General features: G+C 41.4%; 1 protein-coding gene and 1 long non-coding RNA gene across 6 annotated transcripts in view; both read left to right on the top strand.

Annotated features, from left to right (window-relative positions):
* Window positions 1-14695: 14695 nt before the first annotated feature.
* Window positions 14696-16011, top strand: LOC144379977 (uncharacterized). The gene is made up of 3 exons (XR_013443594.1): window positions 14696-14952; window positions 15694-15855; window positions 15962-16011. It is a non-coding gene; the product is annotated as an uncharacterized LOC144379977 (long non-coding RNA).
* Window positions 16012-18065: 2054 nt separating this feature from the next.
* The window catches only part of LPAR1 (lysophosphatidic acid receptor 1), a 133695-nt gene continuing 129257 nt past the window's right edge, over window positions 18066-22503 (top strand). The window contains exon 1 of one of the 5 annotated variants that reach the window (XM_078061591.1): window positions 18066-18409. The gene's annotated coding sequence lies outside the window, so the exon portion shown is untranslated. Of the gene's footprint in view, window positions 18425-18966; window positions 19046-19179; window positions 19443-22503 lie in introns of those variants that run through there. The other 4 variants (XM_078061593.1, XM_078061589.1, XM_078061590.1 and 1 more) reach the window with 4 other exon arrangements.

Below are 22503 nucleotides of genomic sequence, written 5' to 3'. Positions count from 1 at the left end.
TTGAAAATAACAACTAGAATGTTTTTTAAAAGTTCTATTTAGTTTTCACCATTACTACTATTAACTGAGGCCATTTTTTTGTTTTTTTTTTTCTGATTTTTCAAAAGAGAACCACTCTTCTTTTGGGTGGCAGATTCTTTCCTCTTACCTAGTTATTTTTCACTGTCCACTCATTATGAAGAGGGTTAGAATGATGAGCAGTAGCCACCATGGGCTTTCTTAATGGTCTTGTTGGATCATGTTTACTATCCCTTGGTAGTTCTCTTCCCTCCACTTCTCTCCTTGGGTAGGGTAGGTAAATGTAAGGATCCTGGATGAAGTGAGTTGGCTAGGCTGGGCCAGAAAAGTTTCTTCTTTTTAAGATAGAAGCAGACCTGAAGAACAGCCTCAGAACTGCCCTTTTAGTGAATTCTTGGTTGCCAAAGCCCCACCTAGTTTACCCGATTACTTGCCCCAAGTGAAGTTCAGGTTAAATGAGGTACATGGGGTACTCCAGGTATGCTTTCAACATCCTGTGGTTTGCTCTCTGGTAACTGACTGATCCTCAGCTTGTCTATTCATGCAACCTTCGTTCATGGGATCCCAGGGATGGTGACATCTGGTTAGAAATGTAGTTGCTGCTGGGAGGCACGAAGGGGTTACCATGATGACTGAGCACGAGTGGGGTTTTACTGATATACTGAGCTATTCCCCCTCACCCTTATGTAGTTTTGTGGTAGAAATTTATTTAGAAGAATTAAAAATTTTTAATTCTGGTGTAGTTAACATACATAACATATATGTTTTAATTTTTTAATTTTTTAATTCTGGTGTGGTTAACATACATTACATATAAATATATATATGTGTGTGTATATATATATATATACATACATACATATATATATATCATACATATATATTTGTTTCAGGTGTACAATACAGCAATTCATCACTTCCATACATGGCCCAGTGCTCATCAAGGTAAGTGTATTCTTAATCCCCTTCACCTATTTCACTCATCCTCCCATCCCCCCACTCACCTCCCCTCTGGTAACCATCCATTTGTTCTCTATAGTTAAGAGTCTGTGTTTTGGTTTGTTTCTCTTTCTTTTACTTTGTTTTATTTCTTAAATTCCACATATGAGTGAAATCATGGTATTTGTCTTTCTCTGATTGACTTATTTTGCTTAGCATTATACTTGGTAGCTCCATTCATGTTGTTGTAAATGACAAGATTTCATTTTTTTTATGGCTGAGTAGTATTCCATTATATATACCATATCTTTATCCACTCATCTATCAAAGAATACTTAGGCTGCTTCCAAATATGGTATTGTAAATAATGCTGCAATAAACATAGAGGTGCATATATCTCTTTGTATTAGTGTTTTTGTATTCTTTGGGTAAATACCTAATAGTGCGATTACTGGATCATAGGGTAGTTCTATTTTTAATTTTTTGGGGAACCTCCATACTGTTTTCCATGGTGGCTGCACCAGTTTGCATTCCCACCAACAGTGCAAGAGGGTCCCCTTTTCTCCACATCCTCACCAACGCTTGGTGTTTCTTGAGGTTTTGATTTTAGCTATTCTGACAGGCGTGAGGTGGTATCCCACTGTGGTTTTGATTTGCATTTCCCTGATGATGAGTGATGTTGAGCATCTTTTATGTGTCTGTCAGCCATCTGGATGTCTTCTTTGGAGAAATATGTGTTCATGTCTGCTGCCCATTTTTAATTGGATTATTTGTTTTGTGTGTGTGTTGACTTGTATAGGTTTCTTATATATTTTAGATACTAACCCTTTATTGGATATGTCTTTTGCAAATATCTTCTCCCAATCAGTAGGTTGTCTTTTCATTTAGCAGAACTTTTGACCCCACTCTACTTTAGAAGCCTGCTACACAGAATTGTCCATTTTATTTATTTGAGCTCTTCTCACCAAATGAAATCTGGAAATACACACCAGATTTGGCCACTCTGTATGAGCAGCTCAAGTTTAGTGGACTTTATATTCATTACTGTGGTACAATGGTTAATCACAGTGCTTACCATTCCCATAGCCATGTCTAAGAAAAACTGTTCTGTCCTATATCTGCCCCACAAATGAAGGGAATAGGCAGGTATGTTTTACAACATAGGAGCCTCCCCTCTACCTCACTACATTGTAGTTGTCAGGGAGGACAGAGGCTATCTAACCCAAAGGTAGCCAGTCCTATAAGAAAGACTAGAACAAAAAGGTTTGTCCAACTAGGGATACGCTGGGCCAATGGGATTCTCACTGTCAAGAATTCAAATGAAATAGAGTGAGAATTAGGCAGTGACAGGAAGAACAGAAGAAAAAAGGGTGTAGAGAGAGAAGTCTTGGGGTACTTCAGGGAGCACTGTCAACTTAAAGTTATAAAGAAGCAGAAAACATTTTACTTAAATAAAAGACTTATCATCGAGAGTGATGAATGCAGTCGGTAGTAGGAGAAGCAGGATGACAGAGGCGAGAACGGAGATTGAGACAACAGCCGAGTCACGTTAAAGGTGTGCTTTAAAGTATCTACCAACCTGCTGCTCTCAGAGATCCAGCTCCGTCTCCGTGAGACCTCTCAGAGCCGCAGAGTGCACCTGGATTGAGGTGTGGCTGTGACGATCATACCCTCGGACTTTTGGGGGGAAGATGATCGAGTTCTTAATCATCAAACCACACACACTTCCAGAGGTGAGACAATAGAAAAGTGTCAGATATTTTATGGGAAAAAAATTTCTCAACTTTCTTTCTTTCTTTTTTTTTTTACTCTCTTTGATGCACTTAAAATTAGAGGGCAAGATATGCCATTCTGATCTGAAATATTTGGGAGAATCATTAGCCGAGCTAGTGCCGTCCTCCTGATGATTGAGAATGACACAGACATACCCCCTATAAAATCCAAGCAGTCAAGTCTTAGAAATGAATCAAAATGAAGTTCTCATAGTCAAGGGGTTTCCCTATTAATATTTAAGCAAAGTTGTTTTTCTCAATATTGTTTGATAAAAGTTGCCTCTTTGTTGTTAGAGGACAAAGCAATAAGGTGATGGCTGCGATTGTTTGTAAAGAGTGAAGATACACAAAAAGACGCTGGCCAGTTGGAGTGTGATTTAGGAGACATTATGGAATGGAAATTATCTGTTATGAAAAAATGGAAATTATCTGTTATGAAAAAGTGGAGGAGGAAACGGTGAAAGATTCAGAAAATAGGAATATTAGAATAGAGGCTAAGCTGCTATATATAAAAAAAGAGAGCTCCAAAATACAGGGGCTTAAATCACAGAAATTTGTTTCCCTGTCAAATAACAGTCTAGTGGTGAGTGGTCCTGGTTGGTGGCGTGGCTCTCCTGTCTTCAGTTAGTCATTCCAAGACATTGTTTCTTTCATCTTGTTGCTTCTCTGGTCCCTTGGGTGTTGTCCTTGCTAATTGTTTGAAATCGAATCAAGCTAGATGATGGAGGGCAAGCAATCTCCTTTTAAGCAAATGATGTAGAAATTGCACACATCTCTCCCGCTCACACTCTTCCACTTCCATTAGTGCAAACTAATCACATGATCGTAACTGGCTGCAAAGTTGGCTTGGAAGTGGAGACTCTAGCTGAACATCCATGTACCTGCTAAAATTCCACTAGTAGGGAATAAGAAAAGTAAGTTTTTCTGGTGGCCACCAGTAGTCTGCCACACCATGCTAATCGATATATAGGGAACAAATTTCGTGGAAAGTATGGAAACTCAGGTCCATGCCTTTCTCGAAGGCACAAAGCATCTTTGTGGGTTACTGGCTAAAAGGCAAGTCTCTGAAATCTGTCACAATAACACAAATGAAACCTTTTAGTTACTACCTGTTGAAATTGTTTCCTTTCAACTTTATCTCCAAGGATTCTGCATGAAGGTCCAGAACATTTTCTTTGCCTTTCTACAAAGGGCAATCTAGACTCTCTCTTTTCATGTCCTGAAAGATTAGCTCTGCTCAGGGATATCCTTAAATTCCAACCTTTTTGTTTTTCTCCAGAGCCTTCTTCAAGTGCTCCACTGTTTCCGCTCACAAAGGAACACAAAGCAAACTCTCTCCAAAGGGGCCTTAGTTCTTTGCTCTTAGTTCTCTTAGTTCTTTCCTCCTGTTGGAACTCCTTGGGTAGCTCAAAGAGCTTAAATACAAATTGGAATTTATTGGCTTATGTAAGTTAAAAGTTCAAGGGACAGACCATAGGTAAACCTGATCCAGGGGTTCAAATGATGTCTTTAGGATATTATCTCACTCCCTCTACATCTCTGTATGCTACTTTTCTGAATGTTGGCTTACCCCTTTGGCAAGTTCTTATTCATGGTGGCCTCCGACATTTTAGGCATTCAGTCTCACAGTTCCAATTGTAGCAGGAAAAGAGAATATATTCCTTTCTCATCAGCTCAAGCAAAAGTACCCAAGATTGTACATCATTGGCTCTGATAAGATCACTGTCTCATCTTTGAATTGATCAATGGGACTGTGGAATTGAATGTTTTAATGGCCAGCACCACATCATAGGAAAAGGTTAAGTCAACACGAAACAGGAGAAAGGAGTATCAGGGTGTTGTTAGCAGAAGGGAGCGTGGATGCAGGGGCAATGAAAAAAACAACAGACATCCACTATGCTATCCATTTGCCTATGGAGTTGACACATCAGAACTAGTCTTAGGATGACATTTAAATGCTTGCCTGTGAGTAAAGATTATTTTCTAAAGCGCTTTGAACTACTTGGTTTCCCTGAGTCATCCTCTTGCAGCGCCATACTCCAAATGTTTGTCGCTATCATGTCCCCATGTCCTTTCACCTTGAGGGCAGGCGTATGCTTTCTCACTAGGACCTACTGATCATGAGTTCTATCACAGTAATTGCCATTTTGCAATTGTAACTCCTTGTAGTTTTGATTTTATAGCCCATTTCCATTTTCTGTAACTTCATGCTGCACTTTATTTCTAATGCAAATGAGTGGCTTTTTTTTTTTTTTAAATCATGACCCACCTTAACATAATGGGGGATATCAAGACTAGAGCATTCATAGCAAGAGTAATTTGTATAGGATTTCAGGAAAGAAAACCTCCTTTATTTATTCATTTATTTATTTATTTATTTATTTATTTAAAAAGATTATTTATTTAAGAGAGAGTGAGCATGAGCAGGGGGAGGAGCATAGAGGAAGAAGCAGACTCCCTGCTGAGCAGGGAGCCTGATGCAGGGCTTGATCCTGGGACTGCTGGGATCATGACCTGAGCTGAAGGCAGACGCTTAAGGACTGAGCCACCCAGGCGCCCCATAAAGGCAGAGGCTTAACCAACTGAGCCATCCAGGCTCCTCAAACCTCCTTTACTTCTTAAACAGAATAATAGATCTCTCCAAGATATAGTTTTGACTGGTCCTATTGATAGATGGTTATACACACTGGGATATTCTCTAAGGTTTGCAATAGATAAGACATTTGCCACAGTCATAGCAAGGCCCTATTTACTTTAATGAGGACTAAATAAGGAGCAGGGTATCTAGTTTTGTCACTGTTCTCTTGGAACAAGCTAGATTAGCTGGGACTTAAACAATGTAATGTGGGGTGAGGTGGTTAAGAACACGGACTCAGACTTTTTCCCCCCGAGGTTGACATCCTGCTTCTACCACTGCCCTTTTGACCTTAGGAAAGTTACTTCACTTCACTTTTCCCTAGTTTCTTCATCTATAAAGTGGAGATAATAACAGTATTGACTTCACAGAGTTGATGTGGTGCTCATACGAGTTAATAGGATAAAATGTATAGAATAGTTAAAACTGCAAAAGTAATCTACGAGCCACTGAAGTACACAGAGTTTTGTTTGTTAGTATTATTTAATTTTTTTTAATGAAATTCACATATACCTATTCAAGGAACAAAGTGAGGGAAGTATTATTCAGTAGCACGTTCCTTGAAGAGAACAACCAAAGCACAAAACCCACATTTTCTTTTTATGAATCCTGCCTAAATTATCCACATCTGAGTAAGAAAGTGGGAATGACATACTAATGGAAAAACAGGCTAATAAGCCGCCCCTAGTTTCATATTCAAGGGGTGGAATAATTTATGGGAAAGCTCTCAAGGCTTCTAAATGCTGCAATCAAATCACTATATGGAGAAAGCTACAAAATCAAATTCCAAACAATGAAAACATCAGTTTCTTAATGGAACAGTTCCAACCATCTGGCATTCATATGTTGTTTGCAGGGGTGGTTATTGTGCAGACATAATGACCCAATCCCACTTCTAGGCAAGAAGCTTTCATGAAGGAAGTTTACCCTGGCCATTTGTGGCTGGTTAATATTACCAGAGGATTTTTTTTTTTTTTAACTGTTCCACTGTTAATGTTTCAAATTCAGACTTTTTTTTTTTTTCGAGAGAACACAGAAAGAAGGAGCTGCAAATATATGTGTAGAGCATAAGAGGATGGGCAGATTTCAGCATTTCAGAAATAAATTTTTCTTCAAGGCAATTTTTAAAAAAGAAGTGCCCAGTTACATAAGCTGGATATAGTCTTGATAATCAGTGATCTCTTCTAAACAGGTTGAAATTAAATATTGGATAATTCTCTTACTGTACCTTAAAAACTGATTTTGAATAAAACTGGAAACAGAAATTAATGACATTTCATTTTTACTTGAATGAACTGCCAATTTTGTTAGCGTATGATTTTCCCCTTTGCTTTGGAACTTGACCTACAGTCAAAGGTTCGTTCATTTACTTGAATTTAATTAATCCAACAAGTATTTACTAAGCGCTAGATAACTGAGTTAGGCATACATATGTAATAGGTGTAAAAAGATGAGTTTTTAAGAAATGGGAACAGGTGAGTTAGGAGAAGGGCAGGTTGATATAAAATGTTAACAGTGAGAGGTGTTTTTTTTTTTTTAAGATAATTGGATAAGATGAAAAAGAAGAAGGAAGACAAGAGGGGGATGTGCAATAAAATTTAAAATTCAATGTAAATAAAATCTATGTTGGAGTGATTAAAGAGAAAAAATGCTATGGATCATAGGATCACATGGTTATAAGCTCTCCTAGGATGCAGGGAGAAAAGGCAAAGAGCTAAAAATGATAAGAGAGCAAGTGAATGGAGAATAGAGAACAAAGAGCCAGTGTATGGATAGGGCTGTTCTTGAAGGAAACCAAAAAAAAAAAAAAAAAGAAGCAAAGGTACAATTAACTATGTAGTAGAAGAAAACTCTCCTGGACCTATTTTATAAAGGTTTGCAAAACTATTTGTAATCCTATTACATAAAGACCTATTTTTGTAGATTTGAAGGGGTTTTTAGGTTACAATATAGTTCTATTTTTCTTTTTTGGGAGAGAACAGAAAATGTTCAGAGGTAGGCAAAGACTTCACCATATACCTCTCATAAAGCCTTGTTGAGAAGTGGGAAAATTGGTCCAAGGGACTGAGTTATGTACCAAGTTGAGAGCATTTAAAAAGTATTATTCAAAGAAAAGAATAAAATAAGCATTCAGCACCAGAAACTAAAGAGAATTACAAAATAAACCCAAGAAAGTCAGCAGGAAGGATTTCACTGTAAACAAAACAGTTAATGAGATACTCAGCAGAAAATGAATTGCACTGATAAATAGATCCTAGATCTATTTTTGTTGTGAAAAGTAAAAAAAAAAAGACCTTTAGCAAAGCAAATCATTAAAAAAAAAATACTAATTTATAGTACTAGGATAAACAAAGGTTTATAAATACCCTAACAGTTCCAACTCAAGCAATTTTAAAATCTCAACAAAGTGACTATTCATGACAATTATTTAAAGATAAGTATAACCTAATTTTAAAAAGGCAGTAACTATGGAATGTACTTGTTACAGGCTGAGTTCTCTGGGAAGTAGATGCTGAGGCTGAGTTGGGAGTGCAAAGAGTTTGTTGCGGAGTAACATCTATGAAAGGAAAAGGTGGAGAAGCAGGATAGGGCAAGGGGAGCCATCAGACCACGATACAGAACCAACAAAGTTTTTGCAGGCCTGATGCGGATCTTGGGAACAAAGATGGTCCATTAGAGAAGTCCCACATTCGGACTTGTGTCGCTCCCTTGCTCAGTCATTGGCCATGGCCCACCATGAGACCAGCATACTCTTGGCTATCACTTTGCTCCTTCGTTGGCTGAAGGGATATCCTAGGAAGAATGTGGCCTCACCTCAAAAGCCACAGAGGACTGAAAGTACTAAAAGCCATGGGTTATCTTTGCAGCAGGTCAGTGAGTTCTTTCTTGAAGCAGATCGGAATGGCACATCTTCACGTGCGCCGTAGTGTACTTGCTCTGCATGGATCCACTTCTGCAAACTTGTGGAGGTAGCAGAGCCTCCAGGTGTCGGGTGGGCTTCCCTTCCTGAAGGTAAACTTAGAAGAGGGGGGTTAGAGGGACCAACTATAACCTTTATCACTGCAGTTTGTCTCAGGACCACAGCTGGTACTTAGCTGCTCCGCCACTCCTTATTCCTATACCTAGGAGTAATCTATTGACTTATCATAAAGTTAATTTTTCTAGGACATGTTTATTGTGTATCTTCTAAATCCCTTCACCCTCAGGTAACATGTCTGCCAGTCTTGGTAACGCACCTCATGGTGGGACTCAAATCCTCGTTCCTCAGGGCTCTGTGTCCTGGGTAACTATGTTCTGCTTTAGTTGCTATGTTTGTCTGTTCACAGTAACAACACCTTGTCTCCTGGTCTCTACACACCAGGACCCCAAACTGCCCAGGCAGAAACCACAGCTGGTAGTTCAATGGGACTTTTGCTGTAAGATTTTAGTCCTGGTAAGAGTACAGAACCTCCACCTTGTAGATCCCAGAATTGTATGGAGAGAAGCACAAAGTCCCACAGTGGGTCATTGACAGTGATGGTAAGTGGGGTCACTTCTTGTACCCTCTAATTTCAGGGACTTGTGTATTTTTCCTGTTGGTGATAAAGCATCACCTCAATAGGTTTCTGATCCAATGCATATACTGCATCCCGAAAGATAGTTCCCCATCCTTGCAGGGTCCTGTCTCCAAGTTGGTACTTCAGCTGTGTTCTTCAGCAGCTTCTCCCTCCCTCCACAGGAAGCTTCTGGGTGGGGCTTTATGTGATAAGACCACATGATGCACCTTCTTCACTGTAAACTAAATGCCTTGGTTGAATGTTGTATGGGATTCCATGCCTGTGGATCAGGCATTCTGTAAGATCTGGATAGTGATGCTGGCTGAGGCCTGAGGGTAGGAATGGCAATGCCATATGCAGAATAGATGTTTATTCCTGTGGAAATAAACCACAGCCCTTTTAGCATGGAAGAGGCTCAACCTAGTCAACTTGCCACTAAGTTGCCAGTTGGTCTCAAGAAATGGTCTGTACTAGGAGCTCAGAGTTGGTCCATGTTTATGTCCGTACGTGGGCTTTGAGTGGGTCTCTGTAGCTGGCAGTTTGGACATTTAGAAGCAGCGTCATAGAGGTAGCTTTGGAAAGTGGGAGTCTATAGCCTCCCTCTCTGCCATGGTGGCCACTTCATTCATGTGTCCATCACGCTGTTGACAAAGGCTGGCTCAGCATTCCTGCTTGTGGAGAAGTGGAGAAGTTCTACCTCTACCCTCTCCTTTACCAGTCAGAAGAATTATGGAAGGGGGAGGATCATGTTCATTCAACTTCATCTTAGAATAGATTATGATACTGAATGTAATTTACACTTGCCAAAACCTATGCTGAATGGGTCAAGTCCATGCTCTCTGGATCTAAATTTCTGCAAGTCAGTGCCAATCTCACTGTGGGAAGAAGTCCAGTTATGGTTATTGTTGTTAACCTTTCAAAAACTTAAAGTCCCAGAAATGGGTTTTAAAGATAACTTTTCATAGATACTGTTCTAGATCTTTTCTTAGAAATTAGAGCTAAGTTAACCTCATCAGCAAATTCTATCAGGGCTCATTTGCTATGCTTCCTTCCTGCTGATCATACTACATCATCCCAGGAGTTTTAAAGTGTTCTGTGTTACTGTTCCAAACTCCTTACAGTACATCTGTATTGTGCAAACTAGCAGTGACTTCTGCGAAGTTACCTCTTGTCTGCATAGTAACCCTCCCAAGGTTGTGGCCACATTTTATATCAAATTGGTTCCTATTCTAAGGTTTGTAATCTTTTCAAGGTGCCCACATGAGGTGGCCAAGGGCTCTTAACAATCATGGATAAGAACTCCAACCTTAGTCAGTGTTATGGGCTGAATTGTGTCTCCCCCAAATTTTTTGTTGAAGTACTAACCCACAGAATGTGACTGTATTTGGAGATAGGGCCTTTAAAGAGGTAATTAAGGTAAAATGAGGTTCATATGAGTGGGTTCTGGTCCAAAAGGACTGGTGTCCTTATAAGGGGGTTAGGACACAGACACACAGACTGAGGGGAGACCAAGTGAAGACATATGGAAAAAACTGTCATCAGCAAGCTTAGGAGAGAGACCTCAGAAGAAACAACTGTGCCAAATCCTTGATCTTGGACTTCTAACCTCCAAATCAGTGAAACAATACATTTCCATTGTTTAAGACACCAAGACTGTACTACTTTGTTCTGTCACCTCTAACAAACTAATACAGTGGGTGTGAATCTCAGTCAATGAACTTAGATATTCAAGAAGTATGTTCCTATATTTCAGATTAAATTCTAACTCAGGATCTCCTATTCTTCAGGGTTGGTGGGAAAGCATAAGCTCAGTTCTTTTGAAGTTTTCTTCCATTCTTAGGGAATTAGTTATACACATGTATCCAGATTGGTCATCCATCCAAAGTTTTGTATAATGTCAGTGTGTTGGAGGGGCCCATCTACCATTGGTCTTTAGAGCTTGCCTCTAAGACTTCTTTTGTCCAAGTCCCCTGTTGCTATGCTACCCATGAGACATGAGCATCTGTTACTAAGCTATTCTAGGTCCCCTCTATCTAAACACGTCTTAAAGTCTTTTCTTCTCAACGGTCTTGCTTGGAACATTTGCTAGAACAGAAGTGCCCTCTGTTCTTGAGACACAAACCTTTCTCTGTCGCTCTCCTACTAGCGTATTGTTTTTCTTTCAGGTCTATACATACCACTCTATGCCTGTAAATCCTTTTATCCTAAGAGCTTAAGCTCTCTGCAAAGATTTTTGGCTCTTTTGTTGTCTGTTTTGCCGCACACCTTCCTGGGCAATGAACACAGAGCATATGACTATTCAACAATGAGAGGGAGGAAAATGGAAATACAGGGAAAAGAAAACATAGAATAAAAATCTTAAAATGTAGTCTTGTCATATAATTAGTATATCCCCCTAAGGGCAGAAGAAACTATACACTCTTGATTATAGAAATATATTCTATGTTACACAGAATTAAGATACTAGCTGTGGAAAATCACAGGCTTTATACCTAGGAATAATCTATTGACTTATCATAAAGTTAATTTTTCTTAGGACATGTTTATTGTGTGTCTTGGTTTTGTGTAGGAATATAATCATTTTCTGCTTCTAGGTGTTGTAGTGTATACATGTGTTTAATCACAACAGTAGCTCCCAGAGGATGTGATGGCTGAGCATTATTCCATGTTTGTTTTAGGAATATTATTGCATGGATAGATACACATAATTTCACTTGCATTTAAAAATATATTATTTAGGCATGATCTACAAACACTAAATTACAGTGATCTTAAATGTTCAGTTCAATGAGTCTGGGCAATTACATACACCCATGTTACCACCACACAAAGCAAGATATAGGACATATTCTTCACCCAAGGAATTCAGTCAATCTCTACTCCCTAGGCAATCGTTGTTCTGTTTCTAACATTACAGTTGAGTTTTTCCTGTTCTAGAACTTCATGGAAATGAAACCATAGAATATACACTGTTTTGTGTGTGTCTTCTTTTGTTCAGCGTGTTCTTGAGATTCATCCATATTTTTGTGTATATCAGGAGTTTGTTCCTGATGTCACTCATTCATCTTCCATTCATGTTCATTTTTTTTTTTTTAAACCTTTGGAATTTACCTGTCTCTGGCAGAGTATATGTTGGTAGAGCCATTCAGTTAAATGTAATCAGTGCTTAATCAAGCAGACTTTGCGCAAACGTGTAACATCTCTAACTTGCCCACTTTTGATGGGTGCCCACTCCAGAAGGCAGTACATCAGAATTTCTCCTTTTCTTAGATCAATCCATAGGTGTCATTGACCTGCTGAGATAACAGTCAAAATGTATGTGAGTATATATATTAGTTAAGCCAAGTTAACTGATAGATTCCTAAAATTTATTGGTTCAAAGAACAAGAAATATCTTTTTCAGGTAGAAGTCCATAGAGGGTGTTCACATCAGTAGATAGGCTCTGCTTCATATGGACACTAAGGTGTCAGGACTTATGGCTGCCAGTCATCTTCAACCCATGGCTCCAAGGTTGGTGTGGGCATCACCATCCCAGTCAACCAAAAGGGACAAAGACCATAAGGAAGCACATGTAAGAGAATTTTATAGGTAGTCCTAGACCAGGCAAAAGTCACTTATGCTCAGATTCTACTGGAGAGAACTCAGCTATGTGGCCTCAACTACCTGTAAGAGTAGCTGGGAAATCTAGTTTAGCTGGTACCCAAGAAGGCAAGAAAGCATATTATTGTAGTCAGAGGCCTCTGCTACAAGATAGATACTCTACATTTATCTGTAGAGAAGTTTCATAGCTTTGATTAGGTTCTGAAAGGGATCTACATCCAAAAATGTTTCAGAGCCTCTTCTACCTCTAGTACTGCTGCTTTCACCTTGCTCTAGAAGGTATAGTAGATTATGAAATCAAAACAACAGAGACAACAAAATACACATGACTTAGGAAAACCCTGTGCCCCACTTTTGCTCAGGGTGACACAGTGCTGTTCATATCCCTTAGAATACTCATTGCAGGGCTTGAAGCAGACATCATATCAACTACCAGAACTCATAAGAATCCAGCATATTAGAATCAGTCATGTGTTTTTTTGAAAGAAAAGAGAAGACTCTTTTTATGGTTTGTGCTTTTTGTGCCTTGTGTAAGAAATTCTTCTGTACCCTGAAATGATGAAGATATCCTAAAAATCTGGAGGTGTTGCCTTGTTTTTAAAATCATTAAGAACTTACTTTTGTTTACAGTGTGAGGTAGGGATCCCATTTTTAAAAATATATAAAGAGAGTGCTAATTATCTCAGCATCATTAATTAAACAGATCATCTTTGATTTACCAATTTGCATTGACTTATTTGTCATTTATATGAATGGTTGTTTCTGAACCTACAATTCTCTTTCATTAGATTATTGAATGACATAATAGACCCTGCAGGTCTATGTGGTTCTGTTTCTGAACCTGCTTTTCTTGTTCATTAGATTATTTACCAATCACTGCACCAACACCACATTATTACAGTATGAAGCTTTTGATATCTGAAGGGAAAATTTTTCCTCTCTCTGCTTCTTCAGAATTGTCTTAGTCATTCTTGGCCTCTTCTGATTCCACATGAATTTTGGAATCACTTTGTCAAGGTCTACGAAAGAGCCTATATTACAATTTGGAGTAGATTGCTTTGTGGTCAAGGAGTTTTCTTATCCATGAACATGATGTATCTCTCCATTTATTTAGGCCTTTCTCTGTATTTCAACGAAACTTTATATTTTCTCCACACATACTCTACCTTTCTATGAGTTTTTAATCAATTATAATAAAGATTGGTTGCTATTATGAGTGAGACCTTTAAGAATTTATAATCTCTAATGGGTTGTGGTTTCTTTGTATATTGATCTTTTATTCAACAATGTTGCTAAACTCTCTTATTTGTTCTATTACTTTATTAGATTTGCTTGAATTTCTTAGCAGACAACAACATCATCTATAAATCATATTTTCTTGTTTTCTGACCCTTATAGCTTCTCATTTCTCTGTGTGTGTGTTTTTAGCAAGGGGCTTCAGTACAATGTTGAATAAATGATAAAATGGTAAATCTATCCTTGTTTTGTTGCTAACTTTAATAGAAAAATGTTTAATGAATTAAAATTAAGAATACTGTTTTTAGAATTAGGTTGTTGGTAGCAACTCTTTATTGTATTCAGGAAATTCCTTCCTTTCCTAGTTTGCTAAGATTAAAAACAATAAATGAATGGCAAATTACTTTATATTTTCTCATATTAAATCATCCTTACATTATGGTGTTAACCTGATGAAGTATATTTTTAAAATCCATTGCTGAACTGGGTTTGATAACATTGTATGTAAAAATAACATTTTTTAATGCCTTTTGAGATTTGTCTAATAATTTTCCTTTTTATGTTTTTTTTCTGATTTTGGTATCAAGATTTTATTAGCTCATAAAATCATCAAGATGCTTTCCTTCTTTTTCTAATCTTTGAAACCATTTGAATAGAGGTTGTCTATGAAGATTTCATAAATCTTTCCCACTAAATCTTTGAGCTTTCTTGCAGGTAGATTTAGAAATGGGAATTCAGTTTATTTAATGGTTATAGATATATTCATGTTCTAAATTTTTTGAATCAATAGTTTTTGTAATTTATATTTTGCTAAGAAGTATTTATTTTACCTAAGTTTTTAATGTTCAGAAAGGATATATGACTATACTATTCTCTTAGTATTAAAAAATTCTACTGAAACTATAATTATAATCTCATTCATAGTCTCGTTTTTCTTTTTTTTCTCCACTATCCATTTTACTAGCAATTTACCATTTTTGTTTGATTTTTATGACCCTTTCTATGATTCCTTTGTATACAGGTCTCTTGTTAGCTCTAATATTATACACGTGACACATGTTTTTTTCTTCTTCATTTTTGTTTTTTTCTCCGTTTGTTTTCTATCAAAGCCTTTTCACTTGGGTAAGGAAGACTACAGGAAAGAACTTGCTAGTCCTTTATCTGCTGCAGACTGGCCAGATGATTTGTGCAGAAATGTGATGTGATGAGAAGCAGGTGAGCACAGAGACACTCCATTGAGGGTTTTCATTTCATTGCCAGGTAGCCCTCCCACAGGGCTGCTGTGCACACAATCCCAAGGTCTCCTCCCCCTTCTTGGAGTCTCCTCAAGCTATTTCTACCATCAAGAGGGTTTTTTTTTTTTTTTTTTTTAAACTAAATTGGGCTGCCTCACCCACTCTGCCGCTGGCCTTTTAAAATAGAAAGGTTTCCTAAGGAGAATGATTTCCTTCTAGCCAAAGGAAAAACACCAGAGAGGCACACATGCCCTATGTAAAGAAGGAAGAAACCTATGCCCCAGAGGCACCTGAAGAACTTTCCCAGCAGGTTGTATTCTCTCGGGGTATTGTTTCACCAAAACGTATTTTTTGAACCAGTCTCTACATTAACAGACCAGGGGGAAAGTTTCCAACAGATCTTTCTGTTGATAGTTTTGATTACTCTCATAGAAAATTTCAAAGGCTTTTTGCCAGACGAAAGGGAACATGGGAAGGCAGAGAACTGGTATGACCAGCAATCCCTTTCTGAACAAATGATAGAGCCTAACACAGCGACAGCCAACTTGTCCATCCTAAGTGCTTCGTCAGTCATAGCTCTTGGACCACTCACTAAAGAACATCGGTAATCTAACAAAGTCTATAGTATCCTTTGAGATGATAATGGAAACTGTACTTGAAATACTCCTCATTAAAATTCTCTTCATTTTGCTGAAAATATTTTTTTTCTCACATTTGATAGCACCAGCTGTCTTTGAGTCTTCGGCTCTGCTGAAGTCATTTGAAGAAACAAATCTAGAGAAACACTGCTTGGCAGAGGGTAAGAGAGAAAGGTTACAGCAGAAAGCATTTGGATGACTATCCAGGAAAGGCAATGGCCTGAATGGAAGAGGGCCACAGGCAGGTAAAAACATTGAAGAAAGTGTATCACGGCATCCTTCATCTTTACTGAAACAATAGCATCCGTTTCAATGCTTTTTGTTTTAAGATTTTATTTATTTATTTGACAGAGAGAGCGAGAGAGCACAAGCAAGGGGAGCAGTAGAAGGAGAGGGAGAAGCAGGCTTCCTGCTGAGCAAGGAGCCCGATGCAGGGCTCAATCCCAGGACCCTGGGATCATGACCTGAGCCGAAGGCAGACGCTTAACCATCTGAGCCACCCAGGTGCCCCTCTGTTTCAATGTTTTAAGAAGACTGTTCAAGTCTATTACCTTACTTTGATAAAGACAGCTCAGAACCCAATAAAATAGACTATGCTTGTATTATTATCCCATTTTACAGAGGAGAACACTGGCTCATTAGGAACACAGTACTTGTTTTGATGAATTAATTTCTGTGCTGAGCTGAATTCTGTCTTGGATTTCATGTTCTCGCTCCTTTTACGCTGGGCATACAACCTACATTGGATTTGAAAGTTATTGTCCTAAAGCTGGTTGCAGAGCAGTCTCATTCAGACAGGTCTACACTTGTCAGAAAGACAGGTCTGTCCAGGCTGACCTTGAATTTTGTTCTCCATTTCATCTTAGACCACAGGAGACCAAATAAAGAGAAAATAAAGTGTTGTACAGCAAATAACTTAGAACTCTTGAGTACATATGTCTTGTGTGGACAGAACTCCCCATCTGACGTCAGGACCACAGAGTAGGCAGTTATATATTAAGGCAGTTAATATATAATGAAGGCACGAGCAGCAATATTCCTTAAGATGGTAAGAGATAAAATCAATATATTCAAAAATATTCAAGGGGAAGTGGTAGGCAAGAAACTCCTTTACACTTTGACTTATGAAGAGGGGCTAAACATTGAAATACTTTTTAAATTAAATAATCTAATAATGTTTATTGATAAAATTAATACTTCAATTATTTTAAATAAAAATGTAAAACATTCTTTTCACTAGATATTGAAGTTTTGGCATTGAGAAACCTAGCTAAGTGATTTTCTGAGTTGTGTAGAGCTGTGGTTGAAAACAAAACCCTTTCAGCATGTATTCTTCTCTTATCAATATATACTTTGTATTAGACTTTATAGTGAATATTTTCCTATTTGCCCAATATATTTTTTTAGAGTTTAAGGTCAACACCTCTCATTATTTGAGAAGAGTGTGTACATGCATTTCTGTACTGTACATGAACTTATTGGCACCGTGCATGTATTAACATTTTTAATTTTTCACATTCTAAGTGGATTATTGTAAAATAAACCATAAATTGGTAGGAAAGGAGAGAAAGTGGAATGTTTGATTTTTTAGAAAGGGGGAGCTTGGCTGGCTCAGTCCGTAGAGCCTGGGACTTACCTCCGGGTTGTAGGTTCGAACCTCACACTGGGTGTAGAGATTCCTTAAAAAAAACAACTTTTTTTTTTTTTTTTTTTAAAAGAGGAGGATTTGAAAGATTATCTTAAAAAAGAAACCGCTTTAGATAGTAATTGACTAGCGGACAGGTCTTAGCCCTGAGCATCCTGTGAAAACCATAGGCCAACACAGTCAAGGTTCTAAGCAGTCGCGGGCAGCTGGTCATGTTCTGTTAATAAGCACACCTAACTGGTATCTCGAAAAGTGTCCTTTACGAGAAGTCTTCCCCTCCCCGCCCACTGAGGTTTAAAGGGACCTCTCCTTTCTGAAAGCCCGAGATTACCGAGCGACTACCATCAAAGCAGCCCCCGCCCCATCGCTGTTCTGCGTTTCTTCCTCAGACCTAGCTATCCGTCCTGCCGAGCGAGTCCCCCTGCCTCACTGCTGTCCCGGTCTCTTATGTGCCCTTTCAAAGGCAAGAGCGCTCTCAGCTTTTACCCCTAACCAGCTCCTTCTGATGCGTGGCGGCTTTAGCCCCGGAGCGAGAGGCCGAGAATTGCCCAAACTCCGGAAATCCTGGGAAGCCAAGGGTGGGAAGCGGGAGGTGGCTGGGAGGTGGCGCGGCTGGAAAGCCCCCGATGGACCGGGTGTTGTTATAGGACCTGGGCGATCCTCTGTGGCTGCCACTTTTCCCAAGAACGATCCCCAGACCTTAGTCCGGCGCCGCTCCCGCCCACACCTCCAGGTGTGCATTCCCCGCCCTTGATTACTCTCCTAAAACTGATAGTTTGCACTTGCAAAGTTTCACTGGGAAAGCGGAAGAGAAACGTGTAACCCTGGCTGTGGAGAACTAAGGGAGCACAGTCACGCTTGTTTTGGTCTGCAGACCGAGTCAATGGACAACTCAGAAACAGAGACGTGTGCACCCTTCTAGCAGAAAAGTCAACTCTTGGTTTCTTTGCAGCCTCCAGTTAGAGGCTGTGCTGGGAGAAACTTGGTGTCTTCTGCGAAGTTGAGAAACTGAACTACGAGAAAGGCCCGACTTCAGGGGTTTTGCGGGCCCGCGATGTTTTCCAGAGCTTTTCGAGGGGGACGAGTAGAGCGACAAAATGAAAATGCACCGTGTGGGGGAGCCCACCCAGCCCAGCAAGCTGGCGGGCGCTGAGGTGAGCGCGGGAGGGGTAAGCATCCAAGCCGGCGGCCGCGGGTCTCCGCGGGTGGGTCACACGGGGCTGCGGAGGTGGGGAGGGGGGCGGTAAGATAGTGACGGGAGGCTTAGGTGCCCCTCCGCCCCCGCCCAGCCGTCGGGGCGGGGAGGTGGCAATGAATGGGGGAGGGGGCGCGCCGAGGGTCGGGGCTCCTGGGGGCGTCACACCAGGTGAGGAACGAGCCAGGGGGAGGGAGTCGGGGGTGCGGGACTTGCCGACTTGTGCTACGTGGAGCCGGCAGAAAAGAAGGCGGAGGAAGAAAGAAAGGAGGCTGGCGTCCGCGCCGCGGCTCCGGCCCTCCCCCGGCGCCCCCTCCCCCGCCGCCCCGGCCAGCGCGCCAAAGCGCGAGCAGGCGGCCCGAGCGGCGGCTGGCGCTCCCCGGGTTGCGACTCCCCCGCCCGCTGCGGAGCGCTGCCCGGATCTTGGGCGGCCTGGACGCCGGCGCCGCGGAGCCCTCCCCGGCTTCCCCGGGGCGGGGGGGTGGGCGCAGGGGGCGGCCCCGTTCCAGGAGACCGCCGAGGGGGCGGGCGGAGGGCCGGGCGCGGGGAGCGAGCGCGCTGCGGGAGGCCAGCCGGAGGGCAGCGGCGGGCGCAGGTAAAGGGGCGGGCGCGGCGCGGGGCGGGGGGACGGCGCCCCCTGGGCGCGGAGCCAGTGGCCGCCGCGTCGCTTGCGCCGCCGCACGGCGCGCTCGGCTCGCACTGTCCCGGGGCAGACAGGCTTTGTGGCTGTGCGTGCGAGTGTGCGAGCGAGTGTAAGTGTGCGCGCGCGCGCGCTCGCCTGTGTCGGCTGTGGGTGGGCGTGCGCGCTTGCGAGCTGGCCTGCAGGAGGCGAGGCTCTCGTGGCCTCCGCCGCCAACCAGTTGACCGAGCCCCGGGAGGGAAGTTGCCGCAGCCGCCTGGGCCGCCGGCCCTTCCGTCCCCCGGCCAGGTCAGTGCGCCCCGGGGCCCGCGCTTTGTGCGGCGTCTGCGGCCCGGACCCGCCCAAGTGACACGTAGGTGGCCTCGGGTTACCTGGGTCTGGGTGGGAGCGCGAGAAGGCTTGCAGGGGGTGGGGGGCTCGAAATTACCCCAAAGCCGGGTCCGGGTGGACGTGGAACGCCAGGGTTCCCCGCGCCCCGTAGCGCGGAGCTCCCGCACCACTTGCTTCTCACGGACGACTCCTTAGTCTCTCCCGAGCTGCGGACTTTCAGCTTAGTTTGTGTGCAGCCGCCTAACAAACACGCTTAGCAAGTAACTGGGAAATTGAAGGCAAGGGAGGGACCTGGCTTAGAGTTGGTAGTTTTGAAACCGACAGGCTCGTTTGGTTTGTGTAGGACTAGTTTGTTATGAATGGATTTAAATTTTATTCTTGTTTTTTCTTTGCTGCCATTTGGCCTTTGATTTGTAAGGGATGACGGCATCCAGGACTTGTTGCTGCCTTCGGTCTGGGGCCTGAGATTGTTGCTCTCTGTCGCTACTTCTCTTTCTTTTCTTGTTTGTTGAAATCTCTGGATTTTTCGTAAATGTGGGTTTTCAGCGAGGGCTTGCTTGTTAAAGTTTCACTGATTCCCATTGGAATAGGTGCATATTTGCAAATCTGAATATCGGAAACCTGTAACTGCAGTTATTAGGATAAAATCCTCTATTCCTTCAGGCTCTAACAGTCCTTGTTTTTCACCTATTTGCATAAGTGTTGTTTGCCCAGCGTAAGCATAACTGTGAAGCCAGTGGTCTGTGACTCAAAGCCTGCGATTCTGGTTAAAGGGAGACTGCACTGGGAAACCTTCTAAGTTCTCCTAAGAAGCGATTCACTTGTCAAATAGAAGAGTAAGCCCTAAGGAAAAAGGGTGTTTACTGGAGTTATAACTGTTTGGACTGAACTAAATTGCATACACACACACACACACACTCACTCACTCACTCACTCACTCTACCATCTAGTTGTTTCTGTCCTTGGTTCTCTAAATCTGGTAGGAGTGAGAAATTTGCCTCAGATGCAAAACTGTGAATAACGATTAGCACTGTAAGTATGTTAAGGCCGTATTTTACTTGACACCGTTTAATTTGAGGATAAAGAAGCTAAGTAACAGTGCGTAGGGGGAAGGCAGGGGCTAGAATGAAGAGTGGGTTGTTATAATCTGAGTCCGTATGCTCACCACGTCCCCTAGCGGTCCCACCTTAGCCAGTCAGGTCAGCTTGTTTTCATCTCGAGGTACTCATCTGGAAAATGGATGGATTTAATGATCTTTGCTGTTCTTTCCAGCTCCCCCAGGTAATTAGAACCTAGCGGTTGGTTATCCCATGGTAGAACAGTAGGAAGAGAGTAAAGTGTGAATGGGTTATTCCAGAAGGGAAGTGAGAGGGCAAGAGGGTCAAAGGTAGAAAAAAAAACTTGCAGTAGGAGATGCCTGGGGGGGGGGGGTAGAGGAAGAACCTTGACCTGGGGGTTGATTTTCCTTTATTTTTTATTTCCTCCTCCACAAGGGCATCAATAATACTCCTCACACCCCCTTAATCTTCCATTCTATTACAGTGAATGAACTTGTTTAGCCTTGAAAGTGATGTGGAGTGGGGGTAACCTCTGTCGTGGGACCTGACCAACTTCCCATTTGCATCAGTGTCTCTCAGGCTCAGCAGCTGCCCAGTGCTGTGGGCACTCAGAGGATCTCAGTATCCCTGTAAATGATGGGGAAAAATACAGAGATGGGAAGGGCAGCCCTTTCAACAGCTTATGTTTGGAAACTTCTATTTTTGTTTGAAGCTAATATTTACCAAACAGAAATTTCATTTAAAAAAAATTATACCATAGATTTTCAAGGCTTTACTGAATTGGTTCTATTAGACTGGGAAATTCAAAGAAAGTAAAACTCTTACTTGCTAAGTCTTTTTGATACATAATGACACTCAGCCTGAAGTTAGTGATTTTTAGGGCCAAGAATCTTATTTCAAATGCTAAGTAAGGAAAGTTGCAATCTGGGCAGAATACACTGTATCATTTTCACTGGGAAGCTCCAAGTGTTCAGCAAATAACAAGACTTAAAATTTAGTTTGAGGTCAAGATTTTAATATCTGTGCTTAATGTGTGGCTGGTCTTCCTTTAGTTTTTTTGGTACCCATATGCATACACACTTGAGGAGCATGATTTATTTTAAAAGTGAAGTGTGATGTAATAAAACTGGGAACATAGCTTTTGGTTTAAAGTCTCAAAGTTTGCTCTGGCCTTGTTAACTCAGCCTCATACTACTTGGTTTCTTGTTTTTACATATCATGTTACCCCCTCCCTCCCAAATCCCTATTGTGTTATTACGTAGGTATCTCGTGGAGAACTATGGATATCTTAGAAGGTTGGGAGAAAAGGAGAAAATCGTAATTAAGCAATTACTGAATTCCTCCTATAGAGGCGGACACAAAGATGCTAAAAAGAGCGGCAGTGCAGAGGGAAAACATGCAGCTAAGTTCAGTACATAGTAGCTGGATGGCATAACTAGGTGTCAGCTGTAGAATCCAAGAACCCTTGGCATGCTCGGGAATGGAAAATGAACTTCTGACTCTGGGGAAGACTTCACAGAAGGGCCTTGAAGGGTGAAAATGATGCGTCTCTTAAAAGATTAATGGTGGAGAATGAAGATGTAGTTGGGGTAATGAAGGCTGGAAAGGGACCAGGCGGTAAATTAGGGGGGACCTGGGATGTTATTTTAAGAAGTTGTGCTATGTGGGGTTGGGAAGGGCTAAGTATTAACCCCCAAAATGCAGGAAGACAATGGTAATGCCTATTGGGGCATCGTGAGGGGTGAAATGTGTGAAAGGACCGAGCTTTGATTCCTTTACATTTCGTTGTAATTCATGGCCAGTGAATGTTAGGGCACTGCTACCAGCTCATCCAGATTATATAAAAGTGATAAACGACACATAGTTTCCTCCTCCACGGTCCTCCCAAACTGATAGTGGTCTTTTGAGAAATTTCATTGAGCAGAAATTAATGATGCTTGTGAGGCCTTTTGAGCCTGTGAGTTAAAATCACTCGCCAGGCACAGAGCTGACCAAGAAAGCCTTTTGTTTTGTTTAGGGAAGGGC

This window comes from Halichoerus grypus, chromosome 14 (genome assembly GCF_964656455.1).
Source record: "Halichoerus grypus chromosome 14, mHalGry1.hap1.1, whole genome shotgun sequence".
Classification (NCBI taxonomy): Eukaryota; Metazoa; Chordata; class Mammalia; order Carnivora; family Phocidae; genus Halichoerus; species Halichoerus grypus.
The sequence above is the reverse complement of the archived record's forward strand: the minus strand, read 5'-3'. Positions and strand labels throughout refer to the sequence as shown.